The sequence below is a fragment of the Lissotriton vulgaris genome, chromosome 5 (genome assembly GCF_964263255.1).
Source record: "Lissotriton vulgaris chromosome 5, aLisVul1.2, whole genome shotgun sequence".
NCBI lineage: Eukaryota > Metazoa > Chordata > Amphibia > Caudata > Salamandridae > Lissotriton > Lissotriton vulgaris.
This window is the reverse complement of record NC_141693.1, coordinates 1,912,848,295-1,912,873,205: the sequence shown is the minus strand read 5'-3', so window position 1 is coordinate 1,912,873,205 and position 24,911 is coordinate 1,912,848,295. Positions and strand designations below refer to the sequence as shown.

Genomic DNA, 24,911 nt, shown 5'->3' with positions numbered 1-24,911 from the left:
TGTAATAATGACAGTTACCAGCGTTTGCAGACGTGGCACCATACCTCCAACGGCAGTGACACAGGTCATCTAGAACTCTGGCCTCTCAGTGGAAGGGGGGACAGATATGCATCAGGAAACCGCACCGACCACCTTAGGTTTATGACGCGGCCGGCCCGGATTGGGTTGTAGACGGCTTGCTGTGTATTAACTCGCATTCTCTTCAGGTGGTCCGGTTTCAGGACCCACCGCAACACTGTATGGTGGGTCTGTGCCCTAACAGTTTCGTCATTTTGGAAATGCCACTATGTATTATCACCTGTTGTACCCTCAAACATATGTAATACTAAATTATAAACCTAATGATTTATTTACGATGCCATATAGAATCCATCATAAACAATCAATCTGCATGACAACACAACAATGATTCAACTTTGTCACTCATTTTTTGACCTAACGTCCCATCACAAGCTTTTATACACCACTGAATAACCCAAAGATTAACTAGTAAAATGGGCTGTGGACCCTCAATTGAGGATTTACAAAAATAAGAGAAAAGGCTGGAAAAAAACAAACTAAAATATATTCAATTACAAACACACCTTGGAGGCTCTTAACTACTTCAGTGATATACTTTGTTTGATAGGTTTCGGTCATGACTGGTCATGATGCATGGCCATACCATTATCAGTAGCGGAACAAATGCTTCTCGTACAAGAGAATTGGAAGATTCTCTGGTAAATAGATTGGGCCAGAGTGGTGTAAAGCACACTGGCTTATGCAGTGCTCAAAAGACCAGAAGCCAGTGAAGAGCGCTAGATGGTTGGAGATGGATGAGTACGAAGGTAGTGCCACAATAACCTATCAGTGGCGTTCTGATGAGTTTGGAGACAATAAGATCCTAGATAAAGTGAGTTGATGTCCTTCAGATGAGTCATAATAATGGATTGCTTACACAAATACAAGGCTATTTATTCTTCCCTCTGGCTCAGACTGTCATGGTACGCCCATGCTCCTCACCTGCAGTGTATTTTGTTAAGGATAGTCCTGGGTCTCTCGCCTTCAGGTCTGATTGCGCCCCAGGTCTCTCATAGCCATTACGCAGGGTGAGGGGTATTGACCAGTCCCTCACCTTTAACTGCCAAGGGTACTCCAGCTCTACCAGGGGTACCTCCACGTCACTCACCTCCAATTGTGTTTGGCAGTCGTACCCCAAGTTTCTCACCTCCAGTTCTGATTTCAGGGGTACCTCAATTATTTTGGCAGCAGTTTTGACCATCCGAGGTGCCTACATGACTTTTACCTCCTGTTGTCAGGTGAACCCACAGGTCTCGCACCTCCAAGTAAGTCATGGTTGCCAAGTCCCTCACCCCAAGCTCTATCATGAATACATTTCACATCTCTACTCAATTCTGACTCTCTGAAGTACCCCCTTGTCTAGCGACTATATTATAGTCAAGGGTACCCACATGTCATCTCTCTACTAATAGAGTCAGGAAACCTCTCACCTCCACCTTCGATGCCGTCCTGCTTTCTTCGGCTAACCATGTCTGCAGGCCCTCCAGCTCCTTTTTCAGTCGTTCCACTTGGCCATGAAGGGTTTTCTGAAAAACAGTCCAAGTGTTAATATTATCCAGTAACTATTCTCCATATATCCATTTTGATGAATTATTCCAAGCAAGCATCAATATTCCATATGTGCTGTTGCCCCCTGGGATGCTACAGACTGCAGTTGTTGGCGTAAACACTGTACTCACAGGTCATTATGTCACATGGCCGCTTATCCAGGCTCTCCATTAGGCTGTTTCAAAGGTGAACATCACCTGCTAAATGAATGTGATGTCACATAGACACTTCGTATTATTCTACCCATCTGTGTGTTCTTTTCTGTTTGTCCTTCTTAAAGGTCTTCCTCGATATATACAGAAGTCTCACCTGCTGCAGACATCCAACACCTTAAACACTGCCTGCAGGGCATCCAGGCTGGATGTCCATCACCCATCTGAAGCTCAAACCCACCAAACCAGTGTTCTCAGCTATATGCGGAGAACAGCAAGCAAGAAATAGTCCAAACCCAGCTCAACATCATGGAACTGGGTGGATTTGAATACCGAAATGGCACCCAATGGCATGGCACTCAGATTCACACTTGGCTATGTTTCGTCAGGGTGAGTGAGGTCAGTGCTGAGAAAACCGAGAATGTCTGGTACCAGCTTTCTCAGCCGAGTAAAGTAAACCCATTTCTCCTAGATAACCATACAACTGTTCTTTGAGCCCTCATCTGGACAGTGGTAATGTTGTGCCACATGGCCTCCCAGATCCACATTGGCCCCTGCTAAGGACATCCTACACACTGCAACTCACCTCTTAAAGGGCATAGAAAAACATGACCACATAACTCCTAATGAGCTCCCCTTGCCAAATCACACCAGATTTAAAACCAGCTGTATCATTTGGTTCAACACCTTCATACCGCAACTTTCATCCCGCATACCATTATAACGAAAGTACCATCAGTCCGCAAAATTTTAAAACGCATGCCATTATATCTTATATGCTTTTACCACGCATGCTTTTACAACGAAATTCGTTGTAAAAGCATGAATAGTAAAAGCATAGGTTTTTAATATTTAAGTGTAAGGTAAGTATATGGTTTTAGTTTGGGGGTGTTGGGGTATATGTTTTAGGGGTACAGGGGTATTTTTAGGGTTCAGGGCTAGGTTTGGGGTTCAGGGGTATTCATAGGGTTCAGGGCTAGGTTTGGGTTTTGGGGTACAGGGGTATTTTTAGGGTTCAGGGCTAAGTTTGGGTTTTGGGGTACAGGGGTATTTTTAGGGTTTAGGGCTAAGTTTGGATTTTGGGGTACAGGGGTATTTTTAGGGTTCAGGGATAGGTTTGGGTTTTGGGGTACAGGGGTATTTTTAGGGTTTAGGGCTAAGTTTGGGTTTTGGGGTACAGGGGTATTTCTAGGGTTCAGGGAAAGGTTTGGGTTTTGGGGTACAGGGGTATTTTAGGGTTCAGGGGTAGGTATGGGTTTTGGGGTACAGGGTGTATTTTTAGGGTCAGGATGGGTTATTGTTTAAGGGTGCTGTGGTATTATAAGGAGTAAGGGTGAGTTATCATTTTGGGGTGCAGGGGTATTTAAAGGGACCAGGGTTGGATATTGTTTTAGGGTTTACAGGGTAATTTAAAAAACACAAAAAATATATATATATTACTTAATTTTAAAACAAACTTTTTTTCATTTAAATTGAATTATTTATAATTGTATAATGTAATAATGTACTTTTACAAGGTATATGCCTTCACCACGCATGCCTTTGCGTTGTGATGGCATGCGTGGTAAAGGCATATGGGGAGTAAATGTTTGCGGGATCATGGTATTTCGTTGTATTGCTCTTGCAAAATGTGGACTAATGGTATGCAGGATATTATCCCGCGGAATAACGTCATATATTCGTATCATTTACATAGCCACCATGACATACACTCCCGCATACTCGGATCACAAACTCAGCATCTCTGGTGGCTCGTGACACACCCACTGCCAGAAGACTGTGGGCCCGGGAAACCACTAAATTCTTACAGCCCAAAAAAATCTCAACAGCACGCCAATGGATGAATGTGTCGGGACAGTGTTAAACCTCAGTTTCATGAGGCAATGTTCCGAGACAGGGCACCACGCAGTATTTCAAACAAGCACTTGCAATGCAATAGCTCTTGCATTGACGATAGTTTAAGCTATTGGCAATGCAATAGCTTAAACTCTCGCAAATGCGAGACCTATTGCAACACTCGCGCCCAAGCAGCGCTTTCACATTCATTAAGGGCACACCCCTTTCTTTAGACAAGCCGTGAATAAAGAAAGGGGCATGGCCAACATTAAAGTGAAACTGCTGCACGGGGGATTTGACCCCAAAAAAAAAATCATCCGTTTGTCAAGTTGACAAATAGATTTTTTTTGGGGGGGGAAAGCGCCCATGCCTCGCTTTCACTTTAATGTTGGCCACGCACATTTCTTTAGACGCAGATTGTTAAAGAAAGGCGCCCAGCTTTCATGAATGTGAAAGCGCCTCATGGGCACTAGTAAACAACCAAAAAATAGTTAATAAATTAACAAATAAGGAAGCGCAGCCACTATGCTTGAAGCAGACCACGCTGCTAAAATTAATAAAACATTTGTTTTACAATTTTCATAAATAAACAAAAGAAATCAATCGCAGGTACGCCCACCAGTAGTAAATAAAATAAAAGCGGGCAGTGTGCTGCGAGTTAGTGGGTGGAATAGGACCAAATTATTTAAGAGCAATAGTGCTCACAACAAGATAAAGCAGACCATGTAACAAGAGAAGTAAAAGGTCCAGTCGTTATGGGAGGTATCAAATGCAGACAATGCGGTACCAAGGAGGGACAAACAAGCCTAATAATGAATCGCAAGACAGCGTTTGTGAAAGACAAGGACGCAAGCCAATTAAAAATATGGGCAGAGAGTGGGCAGGGCGTCAATTCCATACCCCACAACTGCATGACTCGCAGCAGCGGATGCGCTGCGCAGGCTTGGCCAAAAAATACAGGTCACTTAAATGAGGACATTAAGTTGCTTCAAGGGAGGTATTAGAACATTTTGAAAGATTTATTGCACACATTCAAAAGGTGTGCTACAGAAATTTTAATTTCAAATTCATAAGGTCCCTTGACCCTACCAGGTAGGTCGCTCCCCCTCCGCACAGCACCGCCTGTGTCTCCCTGCCCCAGCTGCTGCTGCTGAGGAAGTTTGAGACCCTCCACCACCCGCAGGCTACCACCTGCGCCTCATCCCTGGTGGCCAGTGGTAGGCCGTAGCTAGGTTTGTTCATCCTCCGCTTTATTGCTTTTATTGTATTGCCTGCATTTTCATTGTTGTGTGTGAGTGCTGTTGTCTGTCTTCCCCCCGCTGCCTGTACATGGTCCGTGCCCCTTTTTAGGTCGAGCAGCGTAGTCTGCTCGAGACCTTATGTTGCCCGTATCTGGGAATGTGGACAGCAATGTGCCACGCGCTTTTCCTTTCCAGTTTTCACCACGGGAGCGCGCCTCAGACGCGCTTGCGCAGACACGCACACACAGCCCCTGCTTTCCATGCAAACACGGCGCACACACACACAGCCAGCCCCCACCCCCTGCACACACACAGGCGTGCGCGCACATACACACGCTTCCGCCCCCCCAACCCTCCAGCACACACACACACACACACACACAGACACGCACGCATACACCCGCCGGAGCCCCGAGGCCCCAACCCCCCCTGCACACACACACACAGACACACACTCCCGCCCCCCCCCCTTACAACTAAGCCCTACTCACCGCATCGCCGCCACTCCTGACTTCGGCAGCTACCGCGGGGCTCTCCCTCAGGCATGGGAGCCCCGCCCGCATCACCAATGCTGCTCTCTGGCACTCCGTGGATGCGGGCTTCACGCAGAAGGCGGAAGTCCCGCCCCACGACCGGCTTCACGCTGCCGAACTTCCGGTTGCGCTGAGCTTGTGTTTTTTTGGATCCATTTCACGGCGAGCAACTTAATCAAAACAACCGTGACGTCAGTGTGGGGCCAAGCGGAAACAATTCTATATCTAATGCTGCTTCCATCAGCTGGCCTCCATGAAGGATTGTCGCAGCAGCCGAAGGGGTTGGTGATTGTCCCCTTGTTTTTTTGGAGTTTCATATAGCGCGAAGTACAGGAGCACCAGTTTTGTTACAAACAGACACATTCATTTAATAGGAAAATACCAGCACTTATCTGGCGGAAACAGGTATTCTATAGAGTGAGCACCTGAGCTTCTACATTTCCTTTTAAATCACTGCGAGTTGTGCACCATTGGCAAGTTACTGGTGTGTGGGGGGTGGTGAGCGAGACAGACGAGTCTGCTACATTTCTCAGCTTCGTTCTACAACACTCCTGTAAAGTCTCCCACATTTTCAGCAGCATTTTGCCGTCACACTGTCACCTCGCGATTCATTTCTAATGTTATTGCCATGCGAATTAAAATGTGTCTCACCAGTCCCACTCCTTTCTTCAACCTAAAATTTCTTTGGTTTAAAATTACCTGGCATGCATTTGTCACCAGCTATGCACAAGTGACTTTAATTTCACTAGTGAGCATTTAATTGAACTAGTGTAACATGAAAAGTGAAGCGACTAAGTGTGCTTCGCCTTCATGTGACATTCTTTTCTCATCCACCACATTAGTCCTCAATCACCTTGGTGCCTGGTACTCTTCGAGAGGCACCTGCATAACATATCTCCGCCCCCTGATGACGCTGGTGTTGCCAGAGCTTTAAGTGGGCCGGGTGCCCTTTGGCGCTCTGTAAAGCAGGTGCTGAGACGGGTCCCCTTCCCGCTTTCCATTTTTGCCCTCACACTCAAGAATGAAAATAAAATCTCTGCCTTTGATGTAGCTTCAAAGAGACTCGTTTTCATTATTTCACAGTCAGCACAGAATTGAAGCATGTTCAATGTACTACTATACAACAAAGTCCTTGTTGTTACTTATTTATTTTATGCAACTAACAACCAATGTCAAAGCTTGTTTCAGGTGTAATGTCAGTTGTTGTATTGTATCTGGATGCGATAAAACAAAGAGGCAGCAAAATAGAAGTCTGATGACACACTATGCTAAGCACAGATGTTTAGGTTAGGTGTTTAAGCAATGCCCTTAATTAGATAGGCCACGCCCGTTTTGAAGAACACTCCCCCCACACGCACACACTTTTTTAATCCTACTTAAAACACTCAGATGTACTATGTTTATTTGTATGTGAGGTACTGGGGAGGAGAAATTTACCTTTAAATGTGTTATTCTTATTTACTTACGCTGAAAAAGTAAAACTACAATGCCCACAAGCAAGGTCTTGCACTGGCTGAAAAAAATCAAGAGTTTACTGAACGTGTCTCACATGACTTGAAGTCACTTAAAAGCTATGGCCAGTGGCGTAACATTATCCTCTACACCCCCTGCAGTGCAGGTGGGACCCGGGCTCCAGGTGCCCCCCTCTTGCACTCAAGGCCCTCACAACTCCACACCCTCACAACCCCACACCCTCACCACCCCTCACCCTCACACCCCCCCCACACCCCCTCACAACCTCACACCCCCTCACAACCTCACACCCCCTCACCCTCACACACCCCACACCCTCACCATCACACCCCCCACACCCTCACACCCCCTCACAACCTCACACCCCCTCACAACCTCACACCCCCTCACAACCTTACACCCCTCACCCTCCCTCAATAACCCTCACCCTCACTCACCCTCACTCTCACCAGCATAGCTTAGCATAACAAAACATATCATAGCATAACAAAACACAGCATAGCATAACAAAAAAAGCATAGGATAGCAAAACGTAGCATAACAAAACAAAGAATAGGATAGCAAAACAACACATAGGATAGCAAAGCAAAACATAGCATAACAAAACATAGCATAGCAAAACACAACAAAGCATAGCATAGCAAAACACAACAAAACATAGCATAGTATAACAAAACTTAGCATAACAAAACTTAGCATAACAAAACTTAGCATAACAAAACAAAGCATAGCATAACAAAGCATAGCATAACAAAGCATAGCATAACAAAACATAGCATAACAAAACAAAGCATAACATAACAAAGCATAACATAACAAAGCATAACATAACAAAGCATAACATAACAAAGCATAGCAAAACACAACATAACATAGCATAACAAAACACAACAAACATTGCATAGCAAAACATAGCATAGCATAACAAAACACAAAACATATCAAAGCATAACAAAACACAACATAGCAAAGCATAAAAAAACATAGCATAACAGAACATAGCATAACAGAACATAGCATAACAGAACATAGCATAATAAAACACAACAAAACATAGCTTATCATAACAAAACACAACAAAACACAACAAAACATAGCATAGCATAACAAAACACAACAAAACATAGCATAGCATAACAAAACAAAGAATAGGATAGCAAAACTAAACATAGCATAACAAAGCATAGGATAGCAAAACAAAACATAGCATAGCAAAACAAAACATAGCATAGCATAACAAAACATAGCATAACATAACAAAACATAGCAGAGCAAAACAAAACACATAATAGCATAGCAAAACATAGCATACCAAACAACATAGCATAGCATAACAAAACATAGCATAGCGAAACAAAGCATAGCATAATAAAACACAACAAAACATAACATAGCATAACAACAGATAGCATAACAAATCAAAGCATAGGATAGCAAACCATAGCATAGCATAACAAAACAAAACATAGGATAGCAAAACATAGCATAGCATACAGCTTCATTCAGCACCACTCAGGGGCAACACAACATCACTATGCGCTACCACAGCATCACTGAAAGCCAGAGCATCACTCGTTCGCCATCACAACATCACCCAGCGCCACCACAGCATCAATCTGTGCAACCATTCAACAACACCTGGTTCAAATATGTTTTCTCAATGTTTCAAGCTTTATTACAAATGTAACAAAAAGATGTTAATATTTCACTTCTGTTCTTGGATTTTCGTCACAATAAAATACACTGAACATAATCTTCACAAAAGTTATTTACAAAAGTTTAAGCTATTGACATAAATTACAATAACCTTTATTTAAGTAGTAATGTTTAACAAAAAATTAAAAGCCATTGTTATTTGTAATATCAAAACATGTAAGTCACGTAAATACAACACATATTGCATTACAAATGCTATAGGTGTCACATTTGCGAAAGTTATAACTATTGGCATTGTAAATGACAAAGCTATTAATTTCGCTATTTTCAAAAACAAAACAAAACATAAATAAAAAAAAATTTACAGTACCAATAGCTCAAACTTTCCTAATGTGAGACCTATTGCATTGCAAATGCTTGTTTTCCCTGTTACCCTCGCTGTCCCCGTGCTCTCTCTGCCCGGTCTTCCTTCTGTACCCCTCGCTGCCCCATGTCTCTGCCCGGGTTTCCCTTCTGTTCCCCTCGCTGCCCCCGTGCCTCTCTGCCCGTTCTGCCTTCTGTTCTTAGCTGCCCCTGTATTTCTGTATTTTGCCTCTGTGCCTCTCGTTTTTCAGGTATTTCGGTGCACTTTTTGCCTTCTGTGCCACTCGTTTTTCCCTCGTTTTTGTGCCCCTTTTGCCTTCTGTTCCACTCGTTTTGTGCCCTTCTACCCTCTGTGCCACTTGCCGAAGGCGCGCCTCAGGCAAGCCCATCTGCGCCCGTCCGCGCCCCGGGTCAGAACGCCTGGCCACGCCACGACGACTGCTGCCCCTACGACGCCAGCACTCTGCACGCTCTCAACTCTGGACGGAGCCACACCTGCTTCAAGGCCGCCCCGAATCGCACTGACGGCTCCTTCACCTGCCGGAACTGCAGCTACACCAGCCTCAGAGCTGACGAACCACCCGTCAAGAAAGACCCCAACTACCTCCGATGCATACTACTGAACACCCGCTCCGCACGCAAGCTAGCAGTCGAGCTCAGGGACCTGCTTGACACAACATCCCCGGACGTCACATTCCTGACAGAGACCTGGTTTAACGACTCCTCCGCACCAGACATCGCCATAGCCATCCCAGACGACTACAAGATCACCCGAGAGACCGCACCAACGGAGTAGGTGGAGGAATCACCATCGTCCACAAGAACAGCATCAGGACTAGCACCGACGACGCGCTCAGCACCGCCGAACACATGCATTTCCAGATCCACACAGACCCTAACTCCACCCTCAGAGGCACTCTGGTCTACCGACCCCCCGGATCCCGCCCCCAGTTCAGCAACTCCATCGCCTACTTAAACAGCACGCACGCCCTGACCTACACCGGCTACATCCTCCTCGGAGACCTGAACTTTCACCTTGAGAACAACGACAACAACTCCACAACCCTGATCGATAGCCTCGCCAACCTTGGACTGAAGCAACTAGTCACAACGCCCACCCACTCTGCCAGCCACACGCTCGACCCAGTCTTCTCCTCAAGCCCACACGTCTCCGTCAGCCACACCACCGAACTCCTCTGGACCTACCACCGCTGCATCCACTTCTCCTTCCAGAAACCCACCACACACCATCGCACCCAACAGAACCCCGCCACTGCTGGAGCAAAATCACAGAAGACCAACTACACGTAAACCTCGCTTTTAGCCCACCCACCGAACCCTCCAACACAGACGACACTGCCCACAGCCTCAGACGCTGGATGGAGGACTGCGCCAACACCCTCGCCCCACTGAAGAAGGGCCAGTTGGTTCACCCCAGAACTCCTAGCCTCCAAGCAAGCCTACCGGAAACTAGAGAAGAAATGGCACAGTGAACAAACTCCGGACAGCCACGCAGCACACAAGGACGCCATCCGCAACCACCACCACCTCATCAGGGCGGCCAAGAGGACCTCCTTTAAAGACCACCTCGACAACAACGCACACAATAGCAAGGAGCACTTCAACATCGTGAAGGAACTCTCCAACCCCAGCTCCAAAACCAATGACATCCCGCCGTCGCAAATCTTCCACCACAAGATAGCAGACATCCACAACAGCTTCAACACCCAGACAGCCCCAACAGATAGCAACACAACAGACAGCACACCATCGACCTCGACCCCCTGCTAGCCTGGACCAGCTTGAGCAGCGATGACACCATCAAGACCATGCGCACAATCCACTCCGGCTCTCAGTCAGACCCATTCCCACACCACGTCTTCAACAGAGCAACCAGCTCCATTGCACCCCACCTGCGCAACATCATAAATCTCTCCCTCAAGACCGCGACCTTCCCAGAGATCTGGAAACACGCCGAGATCAACGCCCTACTCAAAAAACCTAAGGCAGACCCAAGAGATCTCAAGAACTTCCGCCCCATCTCTCTGCTCTCCTTCCCGAACAAGGTCATCGAGAAAACCGTCAGACAGCTAACCCGATACCTTGAAGAAAACAGAATCCTGGACCCTTCCCAATCAGGGTTCTGCAGCAACCACAGCACCGAGACTGCCCTCATCGCCGCCCCTGACGACTTTAGGACCCTGCTGGACAACGGCGAGACCACAGCACTCATCCTCCTAGACCTCTCTGCCGCCTTCGACACCGTCTGCCACCGCACACTATGCGCACGCCTCCACGCCGCAGGGATCCGAGACAAGGCTCTGGATTGGACCACCTTCTTCCTCTCCGGCAGAACCCAGAGCGTCCGCCTCCCCCATTCCGTTCCAAAGCCTCAGAGATCATCTGCGGCGTACCCCAGGGATCCTCCCTCAGCCCGACGCTGTACAACATTTACATGGCCCCGCTAGTACACGCAGCACGACCTCAACATAATCTCCTACGCCGACGACACTCAGCTGATCCTCTCCCTCACCAAGGACCCCATCACCGCCAAAGCCAACCTCCCCGAAGGAATGAAGGCCGTCGCCGACTGGATGAAGACCAGCCGTCTGAAGCTGAACTCGGACAAGACGGAGGTCCTCATCCTCGGCTCCAACCCTTCAGCCTGGGACGACTCCTGGTGGTCGACGGCACTGGGGGCAGCCCCGACACCCACCGACCACGCACGGAACCTGGGAATCATCCTCGACTCAACGCTCTCAATGACCAAGCAAGTCACCGCCATCTCCTCCTCCTGCTTCAACACCCTCCGCCTGCTCCGCAAGATCTACAGATGGATCCCGACAGATACAGGAAAGACAGTCACCCAGGCCCTCGTCAGCAGCAGACTCGACTACGGAAACACCCTCTACGCGGGAGCCCCGACCAAGCTCAAACGACTACAACGCATCCAAAACGCCTCGGCACGACTGATCCTCGACGTACCTTGCCACGGCCACATCACCCCCCACCCCTGAGTAACCTGCACAGGCTCCCCGTCAACAAGAGGAAATCCTTCAAGCTCCTCACCCACGCACTCCACAAGACTGGCCCAGCCTACCTCAACAGACGGCTCTCCTTCTACATCCCCAACTGCCAGCTACGCTCCGCCAACCTCTCACTTGCCACCATCCCGCGCATCCGAAGAACAACCACCGGTGGGAGATCCTTCTCCCACCTCGCCGCCAAGACATTGAACACCCTCCCACTGAGCCTACGACAGACCCAAGACCTGCTGACCTTCAGGAGGATACTCAACCTGGCTGTTCGATCAAAAGCGCCTTCCCTCCCCCGCCCCGCGCCTTGAGACCCTCACGGGTATGTAGTGCGCTTTCCAAATGATTTATTGATTGATAAGGTCATTGCCATGAAGACTCTAGGAAATAGAGCAATACAGAACAAGCTTGATCAAAAAATGAGAAAAAATATAAGTCCCTCCCAAATGAGCAGCAAAATCAATAAGAAATCCGGCAGCATCCATAGTAGTACCGGAAATGCTCAGGAAAGGTCTACCTCACATCCAACTCCGATGGCCTACATAGAAAATCTTCCCATAAACCAAAATTGAAATTGCTAAATTATCGTGGTGTGATGGAAAGAATTACAATTTTAGCAATAAGAGAATGGTTTTATTAAACGTCATATTGCCTTACCATTTAAGACCTATTCCACTGTATGAATTGTGATTCCACCCATCTATGCTAATGTCATCTGCAGATGGCAGGACAAACTAGTTACAAATGTCAACTATTGTGAAGGAATAAAGTACAGTGAGCTAGCGGAGGGGATCTTAAAAGATTATAACATTTGAATGTTTTCTTCAAGAACAGGTAAAACAACGGAAATAAAAAAACATGATTTCTTCGACTGTGTGCAGCAGAAATAAATAATGAAAGTGCAGGGTGACATCCATTCTGAACAAGATGGAGTTGAAGCCTAACTGAGTCCTAGACAGCATAAGGCAGGAAAGGGTAATTTAACAAATCATAGCAAATGTGTTTCAAATGCAATAACATCAAAACAAGTATACATTTGAGGTTATTGAATGTAAAACCATATTCAACACAATGTCAAAAATGCACAAGTTTATAAATGCACAAACAAACTCTTTCAACATCATCAAACTGGAGATAGAGAACAAGCAACCAGCCTTTTCAATCGCTGCAACCACAATCTGCAAACACATCCCAACATTAGGCAAGACTTCCCAAACCCTTGCTCTAATATAGGAAAGAATTGAAGACAGAAAGCCAGAAAGAAAGAAAGACAGAAAGACAGAAAGAAAAGCCGCAGTAGCAAGACACCAGCTATTGCGCCAATCACATGTTGACAGTGCCGACGCTTTCCTCGTTGTACATTGCTCTGCTGCTTTTCAGCTCAGTTCCTGCTGTACAAATACTACATACAAGAAACATACCTACCAAAAACATTCATTAAACTCAAAGGGATTTTGTATTAGTAAAAATAAACAAGCATTTGCAATGCAATCGTTCTCACCTTTTGAGACCTTATATGTATTTTGCTAATCAGCACATTTGCCTGGGTGCTTAAACATCTACTGTTCTTTAACATGGAGAGAAAGTAAGCACCAAACTGCGTGAAGAGCCAGGTATGGGAACACATGGAGAGAAATATTGCTTTTCATCTGGAAATGGTATAGTCCAAAGCTCTGTTTTGAATATAAAATCAGGGCATTCGGTGGCCATATCACTGAAAATACAAGAATAGAAAAAATATTGTCTACGGGTGCTCGTGGAAGACAATTTCAATGGACTGGAATCTAGAGAATGCTAAAGTGATTCAGGTATTTTACTGAGCTCTACTGGTCGTTTTCTATCAAAAAAGTTAAATAGAGGCATTTGAACAGAAAAAAAGGTCCCTAAGCGGAAGGAGACAAGTCCTAGGGCTGATCTCCAGAGCCCACAAAGTACATACACATAAGTATATACAAGAGGTCTTGAATGCTCGACCTACAAAAATAATAGCTTTATAAATGGAGGCCACTCAAAAAACCTTTCCTCGAACTTGTTACTCTTCAGTACGACCCATATCAGCCAGATTGCTTCTTGTAAGGAAATGCACCTTCCTGCATGATCATCCCCAAAGTTCTGGACTGAAGCTGCTGGTTTCTTGACTAGGGGTGCACTAAGGCCTGCTAACCTGACCTCAGTGCCAGTGGTCTAGCCTTTAAAAAATGGATTTTGAATTGGTTAACTCCAAATGGGTTAAGCTACCTTACTCATATGTCCCTAGTATATAATACCAAGGATACCCAGGGCATGCAAGATAAAAAGGTCCACCCAGGGATGCAGCACTCATTGTGCCACTCTGGTGTGACAGAGTACAACATGACTCCCAGCCTGTCCTGTCACTGCAGACTGGAAGCAGTTTGCTATTGAAACCTATGGCAAAGCCCAAACTTCCTTTAAACATATATATGTCACTTAAAGGGGGCAGTTGGAGCCCTAAGGCAAGGTGCTATATATTGTTAAGCAGGACATTTATTTTCCTATGTCCTAGCGGTAGGAACCCTATATAGATGTTTTTACTGCGGAAAAGTCGGTAGCCCCATTGACTAGTACAGGGTTACACGCTGATCCCTCTGCTATGTTAAGTCCTGAATGGGACTACCGAAATGGGTACTTGAAGGCATCAAATTTATTGTGCCAATAAACCCAACACCTGATACCCAACTCAAATTTAATGTCACTTTTAAGCAACTTTATGAGCGTTGACACTTTGTTACCCATTTTTTACAGTGGTCATTCACAGATGCTGGCACCCAGACAGCCTTATGTCCTCCTGGGTAGCATTGTGAATGACTACCAGGCTCTGGAGAAATAGATCCCTGCTACAGAGGGAGTAATCCCCCCACCCCCTTTACAGGAAGCCATTCAGGGTGGTGGCCCAAAAGGTGAGCTTCAAAGGGGAAGCCGCTTTTGGTGAGCACATGGGTAACATACTCAGGGAGGGCTGCCCCTTCGTTCAGGTAGATGGGGAGGTGTCAGGAACAGAGAGGGGCAAACTAGTTGCCAAACCATTTATTTCATGGGTGTGTAGCACATAGATGGCCACACCCCTAGGTTGGTCTACCAAGCTCCTCACAGCCGAGGAGGGGTTCAGACACCTAGAGAGTATGCAGTATGGTGCACTCTGGGATTGTTTGATGCCACAAGTAGCCGTAGGATGTCACAAAGTGGGAGGAATCCTGGTATACCATTGGCTAGTGACTGCATCATCCTCCCAGTGCACTTTCTGGGCATAAATATGGCACCCCTGTACCTCAGATCACATCTGGACTGGTGAAAGTACTGAAGAAGGACTGCCCTGCTGACCCCAGGACCAGGCAAGAGAGGCTGCACCGACTGCTGGACTTCACCTGCCACGCCTTGGGCTAGTAAAAAGAGGATAGTGTGTTCGACTCTTGATCATGTAAAAGTCACTCTAGAGCCCAGACCAAAGTGGACCCAGACCACAGAAGACCAACTACACGTAAACCTCGCTTTTAGCCCACCCACCGAACCCTCCAACACAGACGACACTGCCCACAGCCTCAGACGCTGGATGGAGGACTGCGCCAACACCCTCGCCCCACTGAAGAAGGGCCAGTTGGTTCACCCCAGAACTCCTAGCCTCCAAGCAAGCCTACCGGAAACTAGAGAAGAAATGGCACAGTGAACAAACTCCGGACAGCCACGCAGCACACAAGGACGCCATCCGCAACCACCACCACCTCATCAGGGCGGCCAAGAGGACCTCCTTTAAAGACCACCTCGACAACAACGCACACAATAGCAAGGAGCACTTCAACATCGTGAAGGAACTCTCCAACCCCAGCTCCAAAACCAATGACATCCCGCCGTCGCAAATCTTCCACCACAAGATAGCAGACATCCACAACAGCTTCAACACCCAGACAGCCCCAACAGATAGCAACACAACAGACAGCACACCATCGACCTCGACCCCCTGCTAGCCTGGACCAGCTTGAGCAGCGATGACACCATCAAGACCATGCGCACAATCCACTCCGGCTCTCAGTCAGACCCATTCCCACACCACGTCTTCAACAGAGCAACCAGCTCCATTGCACCCCACCTGCGCAACATCATAAATCTCTCCCTCAAGACCGCGACCTTCCCAGAGATCTGGAAACACGCCGAGATCAACGCCCTACTCAAAAAACCTAAGGCAGACCCAAGAGAACTCAAGAACTTCCGCCCCATCTCTCTGCTCTCCTTCCCGAACAAGGTCATCGAGAAAACCGTCAGACAGCTAACCCGATACCTTGAAGAAAACAGAATCCTGGACCCTTCCCAATCAGGGTTCTGCAGCAACCACAGCACCGAGACTGCCCTCATCGCCGCCCCTGACGACTTTAGGACCCTGCTGGACAACGGCGAGACCACAGCACTCATCCTCCTAGACCTCTCTGCCGCCTTCGACACCGTCTGCCACCGCACACTATGCGCACGCCTCCACGCCGCAGGGATCCGAGACAAGGCTCTGGATTGGACCACCTTCTTCCTCTCCGGCAGAACCCAGAGCGTCCGCCTCCCCCATTCCGTTCCAAAGCCTCAGAGATCATCTGCGGCGTACCCCAGGGATCCTCCCTCAGCCCGACGCTGTACAACATTTACATGGCCCCGCTAGTACACGCAGCACGACCTCAACATAATCTCCTACGCCGACGACACTCAGCTGATCCTCTCCCTCACCAAGGACCCCATCACCGCCAAAGCCAACCTCCCCGAAGGAATGAAGGCCGTCGCCGACTGGATGAAGACCAGCCGTCTGAAGCTGAACTCGGACAAGACGGAGGTCCTCATCCTCGGCTCCAACCCTTCAGCCTGGGACGACTCCTGGTGGTCGACGGCACTGGGGGCAGCCCCGACACCCACCGACCACGCACGGAACCTGGGAATCATCCTCGACTCAACGCTCTCAATGACCAAGCAAGTCACCGCCATCTCCTCCTCCTGCTTCAACACCCTCCGCATGCTCCGCAAGATCTACAGATGGATCCCGACAGATACAGGAAAGACAGTCACCCAGGCCCTCGTCAGCAGCAGACTCGACTACGGAAACACCCTCTACGCGGGAGCCCCGACCAAGCTCAAACGACTACAACGCATCCAAAACGCCTCGGCACGACTGATCCTCGACGTACCTTGCCACGGCCACATCACCCCCCACCCCTGAGTAACCTGCACAGGCTCCCCGTCAACAAGAGGAAATCCTTCAAGCTCCTCACCCACGCACTCCACAAGACTGGCCCAGCCTACCTCAACAGACGGCTCTCCTTCTACATCCCCAACTGCCAGCTACGCTCCGCCAACCTCTCACTTGCCACCATCCCGCGCATCCGAAGAACAACCACCGGTGGGAGATCCTTCTCCCACCTCGCCGCCAAGACATTGAACACCCTCCCACTGAGCCTACGACAGACCCAAGACCTGCTGACCTTCAGGAGGATACTCAACCTGGCTGTTCGATCAAAAGCGCCTTCCCTCCCCCGCCCCGCGCCTTGAGACCCTCACGGGTATGTAGTGCGCTTTCCAAATGATTTATTGATTGATAAGGTCATTGCCATGAAGACTCTAGGAAATAGAGCAATACAGAACAAGCTTGATCAAAAAATGAGAAAAAATATAAGTCCCTCCCAAATGAGCAGCAAAATCAATAAGAAATCCGGCAGCATCCATAGTAGTACCGGAAATGCTCAGGAAAGGTCTACCTCACATCCAACTCCGATGGCCTACATAGAAAATCTTCCCATAAACCAAAATTGAAATTGCTAAATTATCGTGGTGTGATGGAAAGAATTACAATTTTAGCAATAAGAGAATGGTTTTATTAAACGTCATATTGCCTTACCATTTAAGACCTATTCCACTGTATGAATTGTGATTCCACCCATCTATGCTAATGTCATCTGCAGATGGCAGGACAAACTAGTTACAAATGTCAACTATTGTGAAGGAATAAAGTACAGTGAGCTAGCGGAGGGGACCTTAAAAGATTATAACATTTGAATGTTTTCTTCAAGAACAGGTAAAACAACGGAAATAAAAAAACATGATTTCTTCGACTGTGTGCAGCAGAAATAAATAATGAAAGTGCAGGGTGACATCCATTCTGAACAAGATGGAGTTGAAGCCTAACTGAGTCCTAGACAGCATAAGGCAGGAAAGGGTAATTTAACAAATCATAGCAAATGTGTTTCAAATGCAATAACATCAAAACAAGTATACATTTGAGGTTATTGAATGTAAAACCATATTTAACACAATGTCAAAAATGCACAAGTTTATAAATGCACAAACAAACTCTTTCAACATCCTCAAACTGGAGATAGAGAACAAGCAACCAGCCTTTTCAATCGCTGCAACCACAATCTGCAAACACATCCCAACATTAGGCAAGACTTCCCAAACCCTTGCTCTAATATAGGAAAGAATTGAAGACAGAAAGCCAGAAAGAAAGAAAGACAGAAAGACAGAAAGAAAAGCCGCAGTAGCAAGACACCAGCTATTGCGCCAATCACATGTTGACAGTGCCGACGCTTTCCTCGTTGTACATTGCTCTGCTGCTTTTCAGCTCAGTTCCTGCTGTACAAATACTACATACAAGAAACATACCTACCAAAAACATTCATTAAACTCAAAGGGATTTTGTATTAGTAAAAATAAACAAGCATTTGCAATGCAATCGTTCTCACCTTTTGAGACCTTATATGTATTTTGCTAATCAGCACATTTGCCTGGGTGCTTAAACATCTACTGTTCTTTAACATGGAGAGAAAGTAAGCACCAAACTGCGTGAAGAGCCAGGTATGGGAACACATGGAGAGAAATATTGCTTTTCATCTGGAAATGGTATAGTCCAAAGCTCTGTTTTGAATATAAAATCAGGGCATTCGGTGGCCATATCACTGAAAATACAAGAATAGAAAAAATATTGTCTACGGGTGCTCGTGGAAGACAATTTCAATGGACTGGAATCTAGAGAATGCTAAAGTGATTCAGGTATTTTACTGAGCTCTACTGGTCGTTTTCTATCAAAAAAGTTAAATAGAGGCATTTGAACAGAAAAAAAGGTCCCTAAGCGGAAGGAGACAAGTCCTAGGGCTGATCTCCAGAGCCCACAAAGTACATACACATAAGTATATACAAGAGGTCTTGAATGCTCGACCTACAAAAATAATAGCTTTATAAATGGAGGCCACTCAAAAAACCTTTCCTCGAAATTGTTACTCTTCAGTACGACCCATATCAGCCAGATTGCTTCTTGTAAGGAAATGCACCTTCCTGCATGATCATCCCCAAAGTTCTGGACTGAAGCTGCTGGTTTCTTGACTAGGGGTGCACTAAGGCCTGCTAACCTGACCTCAGTGCCAGTGGTCTAGCCTTTAAAAAATGGATTTTGAATTGGTTAACTCCAAATGGGTTAAGCTACCTTACTCATATGTCCCTAGTATATAATACCAAGGATACCCAGGGCATGCAAGATAAAAAGGTCCACCCAGGGATGCAGCACTCATTGTGCCACTCTGGTGTGACAGAGTACAACATGACTCCCAGCCTGTCCTGTCACTGCAGACTGGAAGCAGTTTGCTATTGAAACCTATGGCAAAGCCCAAACTTCCTTTAAACATATATATGTCACTTAAAGGGGGCAGTTGGAGCCCTAAGGCAAGGTGCTATATATTGTTAAGCAGGACATTTATTTTCCTATGTCCTAGCGGTAGGAACCCTATATAGATGTTTTTACTGTGGAAAAGTCGGTAGCCCCATTGACTAGTACAGGGTTACACGCTGATCCCTCTGCTATGTTAAGTCCTGAATGGGACTACCGAAATGGGTACTTGAAGGCATCAAATTTATTGTGCCAATAAACCCAACACCTGATACCCAACTCAAATTTAATGTCACTTTTAAGCAACTTTATGAGCGTTGACACTTTGTTACCCATTTTTTACAGTGGTCATTCACAGATGCTGGCACCCAGACAGCCTTATGTCCTCCTGGGTAGCATTGTGAATGACTACCAGGCTCTGGAGAAATAGATCCCTGCTACAGAGGGAGTAATCCCCCCACCCCCTTTACAGGAAGCCATTCAGGGTGGTGGCCCAAAAGGTGAGCTTCAAAGGGGAAGCCGCTTTTGGTGAGCACATGGGTAACATACTCAGGGAGGGCTGCCCCTTCGTTCAGGTAGATGGGGAGGTGTCAGGAACAGAGAGGGGCAAACTAGTTGCCAAACCATTTATTTCATGGGTGTGTAGCACATAGATGGCCACACCCCTAGGTTGGTCTACCAAGCTCCTCACAGCCGAGGAGGGGTTCAGACACCTAGAGAGTATGCAGTATGGTGCACTCTGGGATTGTTTGATGCCACAAGTAGCCGTAGGATGTCACAAAGTGGGAGGAATCCTGGTATACCATTGGCTAGTGACTGCATCATCCTCCCAGTGCACTTTCTGGGCATAAATATGGCACCCCTGTACCTCAGATCACATCTGGACTGGTGAAAGTACTGAAGAAGGACTGCCCTGCTGACCCCAGGACCAGGCAAGAGAGGCTGCACCGACTGCTGGACTTCACCTGCCACGCCTTGGGCTAGTAAAAAGAGGATAGTGTGTTCGACTCTTGATCATGTAAAAGTCACTCTAGAGCCCAGACCAAAGTGGTGACTCCAAGAGTCAGTTGACTGACACTCTGTTTTCAGCATAAGGGCCACAAAAAACAGGTAGCTCGTTCTGGCCAGTCAGTAGCCAACTAAGAAATCGCAGACGAGCAGCCAAGTCCTCTCTTTGACACTCAAAAGTTGCACCCATGTCTGCCGGACCTGGGAGAGTTGTCAGGGTGAGGATTTATCAACCAAGACAGACACTAGCCCTCACCAAAGGAAAATGCTGTACCTGCGGTGAACAGAGATCAGTAGTCCAGCAGCCGCTGAATTTCAACTGGTTCTAAGAGGACTTCAGGGGACTTGTGACCAAAGTTCCCCCACCTTACCTGTGGACCACGGAATACCCCCAGGAAGACCCCAGTTGACCGCACAGCACCCAGACCATCCTTCAGCATGCAGTATCCTCAGCATCAAAACCACTCCATTGAAATTTATGGCGGTCCAAGTTTAAAGTGTGGAACCGGCCTCAAGACTTCTGTGGAGACTACATAAATATCAATTCAATTTATAAGCTTTATTCGACATTTTGTCATAAAAGCATTCACCTAGCCCTATACAATAAATACTACTTATAAAAATACTTCTAAAAATACATATTAAACATTTGATGTCGAATAAGACATAGTAAAAGGTCATAAAATTACAACACATTATTACAATTTAAAAGACACATTTCATAGGTTAAAAAACGTACAGTTTGTCGCAATAAAACAATTTATGGATATACATAATTTCATTATGATACAGTAGCCAATAATGATCGGGTACGAATTAGCCACGACCATGCCAGATACTTTGCTACATAAATATCTCCCAACTTCATTCTGGCTCCCTGCCCTTCTCCCTGTTGGAATTGGCCGCCCAACCTGGCCAGAGTATATATATAAACTTCTTTATTCGGCTTTTCAAAGTTGAAAACCATAAAAGACACATTAAAAATACAATTTACATATTTGCACAAATATACAAGTTTTTTTTTAAAAAAAGAATCCGAATAAATACATCCAAAGAACAATGTTCATTTAAGAAGAAGAAGTCTGCACAACATTTCTTATCATCATGATAAAGTGACAAGGTGCTTTTTACAGGTTTTTCCTGTGCTTTATGATGCATTTTAAAAAATTGAGAACGAGGTAACAGACTGATTCAGATTCCAGCATTTGAAGTCTAAGGAATACGGGGCGGCATTGTCTAAGGCCCCAACGCTTCAAAGTAGGGAGTAACCAGATTTTCCTGTGCGGTTGATGGTATTTACAACACATAATCACATGTAAGTTTGTCTGGTTAGACTTTCCGTCACAAGGACAAGGAGGCAGACTTGCGTCCCATCCATTTTTAGGTCTCGCTATTCGATGCGCATGCGCATCGAGCTTGCGAGGATATAGGGCTTTAACCAGAGTTAAACTAACTGGGCGATTTGGTGCTGTGCCCGTGGCTTTTAGGTCAATGCGCAAGCGCATTGACCTAAAATGCGCGTGCACAGCACCAAATCGCCAGCCATCTGTTCCCCAGCTTGGATCTCCTGGCTGCTCCTCCCCTAATTATCCGTGCATCAAAGGCTGCTCCCGCCCCCTGCTTCACACTTCAAACGAATGCTACCGAGAGCATTTCCCGCCCGGCCGCTTTTAATTTCATTTCGCAAGCAGTTCCCCCTCCTCCCTCTCCTCCCTCTCCTGACTTTCTCCTGCCTGCCACACCAATCCAAACTGAGGCGCTGCTGCTCCAGTCCCTGTATTACTCCCACTCATCTATGATTAGGAATAAAAGACTGTCGGTTAAAAACAGTTTCAAGATAAAAATGGTTTCCCATTACTTTTGCAGAATGTTCTGCATTTCCTTAACCGCCTCCAACTCTCCGACTTTCACATGCACATACCACTTTGCTGATACTGACGGAGACATGCGCTTTATAAGCAGGAAATAGAATTCTACAGGAAACAATACTACCGAAGACCATTCGAGGGTGTGAGCTCAATGCCACCGAAGAGTACGTACAATTATTATACTTAAAGTTCAGTCAACTACCCTTGATGCACGGACAACCTTTGAAGAAAGTGAAAAGCATGTACCCTCACCCTCACCCTCACTCACCCTCAACCCCTCACCCTCACTCACCCTCAACCCCTCACCCTCACTCACCCTCAACCCCTCACCCTCAACCTCAACCCCTCACCCTCACTCACCCTCACTCACCCTCACCCTCACTCACCCTCACTCACCCTCAACCCCTCACCCTCACTCACTCACCCTAAACCCCTCACCCTCACCCACCCTCACTCACCCTCAACCCCTCACTCACCCTCAACCCCTCACCCTCACTCACCCTCACCCTCACTCACCCTCAACCCTTCACCCTCAACCCCTCACTCACCCTCACTCTCACTCACCCTCAACCCCTCACCCTCACTCACCCTCACTCACCCTCACCCCCTCACCCTCACTCACCCTCACTCACCCTCAACCCCTCACCCTCACTCACCCTCAACCCCTCACCCTCACTCACCCTCAACCCATCACCCTCAAACCCTCACTCACCCTCACTCACCCTCAACCCCTCACCCTCACTCACCCTCAACCCCTCACCCTCACTCACCCTCACTCACCCTCACCCTCCCTCACCCTCACTCACCCTCACCCTCACTCACCCTCACTCACCCTCCCCCTCACTCACCCTCCCCCTCACTCACCCTCAACCCCTCACTCACCCTCAACCCCTCACCCTCAACCCCTCACTCACCCTCACTCTCACTCATCCTCACTCACCCTCAACCCCTCACCCTCACTCACCCTCAACCCCTCACCCTCACTCACCCTCAACCCCTCACCCTCACTCACCCTCAACCCCTCACCCTCACTCACCCTCACTCACCCTCAACCCCTCACCCTCACTCACCCTCACCCTCACTCACCCTCAACCCCTCACCCTCACTCACCCTCAACCCCTCACCCTCACCCTCAACCCCTCACCCTCAACCCCTCACTCACCCTCACTCTCACTCATCCTCACTCACCCTCAACCCCTCACCCTCACTCACCCTCAACCCCTCACCCTCACTCACCCTCAACCCCTCACTCACCCTCAACCCCTCACCCTCACTCACCCTCAACCCCTCACCCTCAACCCCTCACCCTCACTCACCCTCAACCCCTCACTCACCCTCAACCCCTCACCCTCACTCACCCTCACCCCCTCACCCTCACTCACCCTCACTCACCCTCACTCACCCTCAACCCCTCACCCTCACCCTCACTCACCCTCAACCCCTCACCCTCACTCACCCTCACTCACCCTCACCCTCACTCACCCTCACTCACCCTCAACCCCTCACCCTCACTCACCCTCAACCCCTCACCCTCACTCACCCTCAACCCCTCACTCACCCTCAACCCCTCACCCTCAACCCCTCACCCTCAACCCCTCACCCTCAACCCCCTCACCCTCAACCCCCTCAACCCCTCACTCACCCTCAACCCCTCACCCTCACTCACCCTCACCCCCTCACCCTCACTCACCCTCACTCACCCTCACTCACCCTCAACCCCTCACCCTCACCCTCACTCACCCTCAACCCCTCACCCTCACTCACCCTCACTCACCCTCACCCTCACTCACCCTCACTCACCCTCACCCTCACTCACCCTCAACCCCTCACCCTCACTCACCCTCAACCCCTCACCCTCACTCACCCTCAACCCCTCACCCTCACTAACCCTCAACCCCTCACCCTCACTCACCCTCAACCCCTCACTCACCCTCACTCTCACTCATCCTCACTCACCCTCAACCCCTCACCCTCACTCACCCTCAACCCCTCACCCTCACTCACCCTCAACCCCTCACTCACCCTCAACCCCTCACCCACCCTCAACCCCTCACCCTCACTCACCCTCACTCAACCTCAACCCCTCACCCTCACTCACCCTCAACCCCTCACCCTCACTCACCCTCACCCTCACTCACCCTCAACCCCTCACCCTCACTCACCCTCACTCACCCTCACCCTCAACCCCTCATCCTCAACCCCTCACTCACCCTCACTCTCACTCATCCTCACTCACCCTCACCCTCACTCACCCTCACCCACCCTCAACCCCTCACCCTAACTCACCCTCACTCACCCTCAACCCCTCACCCTCACTCACCCTCACTCACCCTCAACCCCTCACCCTCACCCTCACTCACCCTCACTCACACTCACCCTCACTCACACTCACCCTCACTCACACTCACTCACCCTCACCCTCACTCACCCTCAACCCCTCATCCTCACTCACCCTCACCCTCACTCACCCTCAACCCCTCACCCTCACTCACCCTC

At 47.9% G+C, this 24,911-nt stretch overlaps 1 pseudogene across 1 annotated transcript in view; it reads right to left on the bottom strand.

The window, feature by feature from the left end:
* The window catches only part of LOC147717705 (E3 ubiquitin-protein ligase TRIM39-like), a 948,681-nt pseudogene that overhangs the window by 915,435 nt on the left and 8,335 nt on the right, over positions 1 to 24,911 (bottom strand). The window contains exon 2 of the transcript XR_015296086.1: positions 1,491 to 1,586. The product of XR_015296086.1 is annotated as an E3 ubiquitin-protein ligase TRIM39-like (transcript). The remainder of the gene's footprint in view (positions 1 to 1,490; positions 1,587 to 24,911) is intronic.